Source organism: Rhyacophila brunnea, unplaced genomic scaffold (genome assembly GCF_057557595.1).
Source record: "Rhyacophila brunnea isolate RB1 unplaced genomic scaffold, BYU_Rbru_1.0 scaffold_18, whole genome shotgun sequence".
In the NCBI taxonomy this organism is placed as follows: Eukaryota; Metazoa; Arthropoda; class Insecta; order Trichoptera; family Rhyacophilidae; genus Rhyacophila; species Rhyacophila brunnea.
The window spans coordinates 2,425,695-2,432,756 of NW_028232837.1; positions in this window are offsets into that span (position 1 = coordinate 2,425,695).

Sequence of the window (7,062 nt, forward strand, 5' to 3'; positions counted from 1 at the left end):
GTATGACTACCACAAACACAAAATTTAATTCAATTGCTTTTCGACCATTTTAACACGATCCCGGTAAATCGAGAGTCAATTGTAGTTTTATATCACACAATTGATATTATTAAATTTCTGTTTCTAATATGCCCAAATTAAAGAAACTAACTTATGTTTGAAATTTAAAAAATCAAACCTAACCTTACCTAACTAGCATTCCTTAATGATTTAAAAAAAAAAAACTTTACATCCAAAATCATAATCTCCGGATGTGACGATTTGCAGTTATTTTTCTCAATATATTAATCACGGAAGATGAATTATGTTAACTCTCATCACCCTGTTGAATTTACTTCTAAATTAATAAATATAATAAGGCTGTATCAATCGACTGCAAATGTTGTTGTTATCTGTGGCTAAATTTCGATTAATCGTTTAATCTTACTCAGCCAAACTTCATTATTCGTTTTGTCCGTTAATTATATAAATAAAAATGACGATTTAAATGACATTCCAATATGCAGAAGATGCAATACTATCGGACTGATATTTTAATACTATCCAAGTGGATAGAGTCATAAACTTCAAAGTATTATCTCAAAATATTTCGCATTTAAAAATTATATGGCAACTATGAATTTCAATATTATTTCTTGATTTTCTGAAAACGTTAATCACTATGATATATATGTTTCTCATTGAATGTTATTCAAAGTTATAATTTTTAAGCACATCTGTATTTTATTAATGTTACTAAGTATCGACAACTATAACTTGTGACGTGGTGGCGGCGCTAGTATAGCTATGTGAGTATTGTCGGTGTATTACGAACTATTAGTTCTCCAAGACGCCGCACATCAAGCTATAGTTGCCGGTCTTTATTTATTATTTTATTACATTCATTAATTAACCTTGCCCGTTCTGTGATGTTAAGTCATGTTACATAGATCTTTGAATAATTTTATATTTCAATTAATATTCATCTATTTGTAAATCTATATGTTATGTTGCCAAAACAGGCATTTCCATTTTAAAATACTATCACACACATGGCGCGTGTCTCACCGCAATTCGCTGCTAGTGCATGTGGACACCTCGATGAGGTCACCTATACCTCGACAGTCGCCACAGCGCGAGTGCATGTGGATGGCTCAATACGGTCACATCTACCTGGAATGCGCGCGAGTCAAAACACGGCATGTGGACAAGGCCTTAAACTAAATTAACTTTTAATATGGCAGTGGCGAAGGGTGGAAGTAGGCTGTTTGTTACGATCTAGTATATAGTGCACACTAAACCTTGCTAATCATACGTATTCATCATTAAACCAAGAATACACATTGCAGATGGTGTTAGTTAATTTTTACAATTCAATTATACCCTTTCTAAATCAACCCATCATAGTGGAGGTATGCTGTGGGGATTCGACTAAAATAGTATAAGCTTTGTCAGTCATACTCAATTGTTTTTATTGAATTAAGAGTACAAATAACAGATGGTGTTAATTAGTTTTTTAAAATTCATGTTCTGTCTAACCAAACCATAAAAGATAAAAAAATATTTTATAGATAGACAAATGTTTTTTGACATTGCCATTATGGCTTGGTTTACACATGGTTTAATTCGATTTTAAAAACTAACCAACACCATCCGCAATTTGTAGTCTTAGTTCAATGAAAACAAATACGTTTGTCAGTCAAAGTTTAGTGTGCACTATTTGTAACTTACCTCCATCCTTCTCCACTATAATACGGTAACGTAATGTAACAGTACAGGACAAAACGGAATTTATTAGCACAGTAAGAGAGAGGTTGAACATTATTAGTTTAATATTGAATTGGTAAAATGTGTCCCTAAAAAATGTTCAATGTTAATATTTACATACATAACTCGCTGTGAAACATTTCTGCTATTACTATTGTATACAATATAATTTGGTTTGTATTTTTTTAAAATACCTAACCATACTGTTACGAAATCCTTTGTAAATTGTTGTTTTATGTTGTCCCTAAAGCTGGGTACTAATTAGCGAGCCGTAACTATAACCGTTCCAGATACTGTAACCAACTCTAGGTACGAAATAATTATTTATTAGGCTCGCGAACTAATTTTTGGGCGTCCATACTGGTTACCGTATCTGCAACAGTTACAGTTACGGCTCGCTAATGAGTACCCGGCATTATGTTAGCTTCGAGACTATGCTGAGGTTTAGACTTTACTTATAACGTTGCTCAGTCCTGAAAATAGACTTTGGAACAATATTAAATTCTTGTTGATTGAAATATACAATATGTTCTGTTTTATTTTTAGTTTGTGACTGACCGATTTTTCTATATTTCTCAGATAAATTAAAAAAACATAAAACGATATTCCAGATATATAAACTTTATGATATTATTAACCTACGATGATAAATTTTATATTAATTTATGTTTATTTGTTTATACCTAGATAGTTAAACTTTTAATTCAGTTTCATTTAAACTGAATAAAATTATGAACTCATTGCCTGTGAGTTGGCAATGTTTTCTTACCATGCACAAATGTATAATCATTAAGTCAGTTTAATTTTAAAATCATCTTAATTAAACAATTTTATTTTAATAACCGTATTATTAGTTTAAATTAATTAATTAATTCAATGATATTTTTTAGTGAAATCATGTAACCAATGGATCTTTACTTAGATCAGTGTATTATTTACCTTATTAACAACAATGAATTTCATTTTCACTTTGTATTAATAATTTAAGTTAGTATTAATTTAATAAAAAAAACATTTAATTTTAATGTTTGAATGAAACAGAGGCTGTTGATTTTTTTTCTTAAAATGCCGTATGATTATTTCTTTATTCTATTTTTTACCATAAATATAGATGAATACTTCTAAGATTTTCTTTTTTTAAGAACCTATCCCCTTTTCCTATTAGTTTCCGCTAATCTAACAATATGGTGCTTGAATAGTCTACATCTATATTAATATAATAATAGAACTGCTTACATAATTGTGGTCTTTTCCGAAATAAGAGCGTTATCGCGATAACACCAGTTTTGCAAAAATCAGTTCAAGTGACACTCCAAAAATTCTTCTATGTACATGACGAAAATCCCACACAACAGATGCCACTACAAGTCTTAGCCGGCTCTCACAACAAAACTTGCCTCGTGTGCCGCACAGCCATAAATCAAACCTTTCGAGACCGACAACCCAGTGTTGCATGTCACGACCTCATATATCTACCTAGCGACACTCGCGCGTAATCTCTCGAAATGTCAGAATATACTCTGGCTAGACGTCAAACGCCATTACGCAAATATGTCATCAGATGCAGAAACAGCGATTATTATGAATTGGTACCGCAGAAATTTAAGTAGAAGGTGAAAATATTGGATTCATCTTTCAATTAGGCATATATCGATGCACAGTGCATCCTGACGTCTAGATAAGAATTTCTTTTAATCGAAGTGTTAACTGTCAATTCATGGTGGAACTGCATTGTATTATTTGATTAATTATTTTTTTAATTAAATAAAACAATTTTACAGTACTTATTACAATTACTAATTAAATTTTGTACCGGTTTCGTCCTCTTCAAAGGGACATTATCAGTTGATCAATCAAATAATAGAGACGAATGGCCGACAAGAACGGTTCGCGCAGGCTAGCTCATATCGGCAGAGCCGGTCTCAACAAGTAGCTTGATGATGATGTCACTTTGCTTACAAGGTGAGTTCTGATGTGAGAGCGGGCTTAAAGTGGTAATGCATGGAATGTATTGTTACATAGTATATTGCAAAACCAGGATTTCACGATGATGTTACTTTTCCGGAGAGCGCTTAATTATCGTCCTTTAGTATTTTTTAATATTACCGCAATATTTAATTAATCTATCTTACAAGAAATATAAGTGTTTGAAACTCAGAAAAGCCTACTAGCTTACCTTATTACACATATCGCAGTTGTATCATACATATATATGGTTTCTTTTGTTTATTCTGCATTACTTAGTGAAAACTTGAGCTGAGTAGAGGGGCCTAAGTAAAATTAAGGTGTTCTGCTGAGAAATTATCCTCTTTTACCATGTCACCGAAAATTAACAACTACAGGCACGACTGGAGAATCATCTGAAAACGCCCTGTTTGTATTAATCCGCATACCTATTGCAACGAAATCATTAAAAATTGGGATAAACATGTTATGATGTATTCCAAGAGTTACATATCTCGGGATATAAATGTTAAAAGTAATATTGGTTAACAGCACATCTGGTGACCGTGTTCACAGGTTGTCATTTTACATAAAATATTTTCAACAAATTTAAATGGCAAGGTAATGTAACATTTATTTTTTGATAGAAAATATTGTACGCAAAATCAGAATCTGTCAGATTCAACTCCATTAATATAGCAATGAATTAAACAAAATGGTGGCATTGCTAGACTTGCTTAGATAGACTAGCATTTTTGTTGTGTTACAATGTCAATTCACACATTTTGTGCAACTGGTATTTCGACGAGTGTTATATTCTGCATTTAGATAATCCTCATACACTGTGATATGTTACCACAAAGTAATTATGTCTGTTCCAGAAATCTTGTTTTAGATCTACCGATATGATTTCTCTTCTACCCAGCTCATAAATTATTGTAGCTTTCAAATTGAGTTATGTCATTTCATATTAAAACATAGGTACTATAATGAAATGACACAACTCAACTAACTGGAAATGCAAAGCTACTTGATATTTTTTATTACCAATTGCAGTAAACATAACGTACTTTGTTATTCTACATGAAGATAGATTATATTATGTCACTTTTGTAGATTATTAGAACAGTGTTATGCATTGTATAGATCGGGTAAACTGGAATTACCACAGTGGCACCATGCGTATGGCAAAAACCTTCATTGTAGCAAACAATGCAAAATAATACTTCTGCGATTCGGCCATGGTACCATTGTAGAATTTCAGTATAAGAATACAATCAGAAAAAACTTTCTCAAAGTAACAATATTTTTATCTGTTTAATTTTTTTTTATTTACGATTAGTCTTTCGATTTTTACCAGAGGTCAGAGAACTTTATTTGATCTTTAAAATAAGAATAAATTTCTTTCAAGTTCAAAAATGATTGAATTCATTTCATTCAAAACAACACGACTTGTTTTGAAAAGATGGTGTTTGTTTAATTTTCAATTAAAACAACATTGACAACAAGGCTTTTTGATGTCATGGCAACTCGGATACTGTCTTCGGGGTCCAATTATTGTAATTTGTTTTCATATCGAAAATGGTATAAAATCTTTCTACACAAAGGAAGCTGTTGCATAGGTACAGGCACACACAGAAAAGATCAATAAATATAATTCCGATAGGTTATATCCCAATACAGTACATTTTGATGTAGGGTTTTGAATGTGTGTGTCCTACGAAAATGAACCACGCATTATATACATGCAATAGTGTGTGTTGCAACCTCAATACACCAATATTAAATGAGCATCATTGCATAAACCTAGAGCAGTTGTCAGTATTCGACGTATGACGTATTTTTAATACGTGTTTAAGTTTCTCCACACCCGTTAAGTATTTCAGTTCCCATTATTTCTGAGTTCCCTGGTAGCAGCATATTGGTCGCTTCCAAGAGCTTTTGCAGATTTTGACATTGAAAACGATAAGATCACATTTCATGTCTGGAGTGTTGCCATAATAAAAGCTTAACCTTCATTAGGTATCTCAAAATATTTAGTTTGGGCTAATTTTAATTGTTCTATATCCAATGCATAACACTCCATTTGAAAGTAACATTGCCGTATCCCATATTCATAATATCATTTGTGTATAAGATATAATAAAAAATATATATGAAAAATTTCTTTTATAAAGACTCAATAAAAGATATTGCATTTTAATAATTTTATATTGTATTATTATTTCTCGAGTGTTTTCTGTGTAGATTGTAAACTGTCGCTCTCTCTTCAAATTATGTTATGTTTAGATTATATTTTCATGTATATCAAAAAAAAAATAATATGTCTTCACTGTTTAGATTAAAAATGAATGTATGTATTCGATAATGTTTACTGACCTTAATTGAATAAAAATAAAACAAAATATTTCTTTAATAAATATTCAATTTATTTCAATAATTGCCAATATAATAATAATTATAATCATTTTTATTTCACATACACAAATCATGAAAAAATACACAATTCACTGGAATGCTTGTCAATTTTCAGAAGCATGACTACAAATGTGCATTTTGCAGTGCACTAAATGCAAAACATCCATCATACAAGTCCACCATTACATATTAGGTATGCATGCGTAAAAAAATATTTCATTTACAAATAATAAAATAAAAACAAATTAGTGTTAGTAACATTTTTGATAATTATGTAACAGCCGAAATACCCATTGACAAAAAACATTTCTAAAATTAAACACAGTTATTAAATTATTATAAAATGGTATTATAACAAACACAACTCAATTAATTAGATGTAGGTACATAGTAATTTTACAAAATTCCTTTAGTGCAATGTTGTCCCCCTTTGTCCATTGTTATGAATCGTAGTTTTAAACAGACATATTTCACATTTTCAAAAATATCGTTTATAAAATCCTGAATTCAAACTGAACACACCTACCTTTTCCCATTCAACATTAATTTTGATTAGATGCATAATGTCCATAATAAGGAAAGAGCAGTATGCTGTGTGACACCAAAATATATAAATCTACCATTGAGACTTTAAATTAAGATTGTCTGGTTTAATTACCATTTTAGAACATCGCAATGTCGCAGACTGCCGTGGCGAGCACTTTGAAAACATGTGTTCATAAGTGAAAGATCACAGACTAGAATCGGGTATTTGCCAAATATGTTTCTATTAGACTGCGAGGGTCAAAATGTCAATATGCTCGACATAACAATGAGCTAGACATTGTGCCACATTACGAATTTCATAATACACGATAATTGAAACTACCTAGATAACATAAAATCGGATCAAAAACGTATGTATAAAAAAACATAAATCTTATATTTATTACAGGTAACTTTGGGAAAATTTAT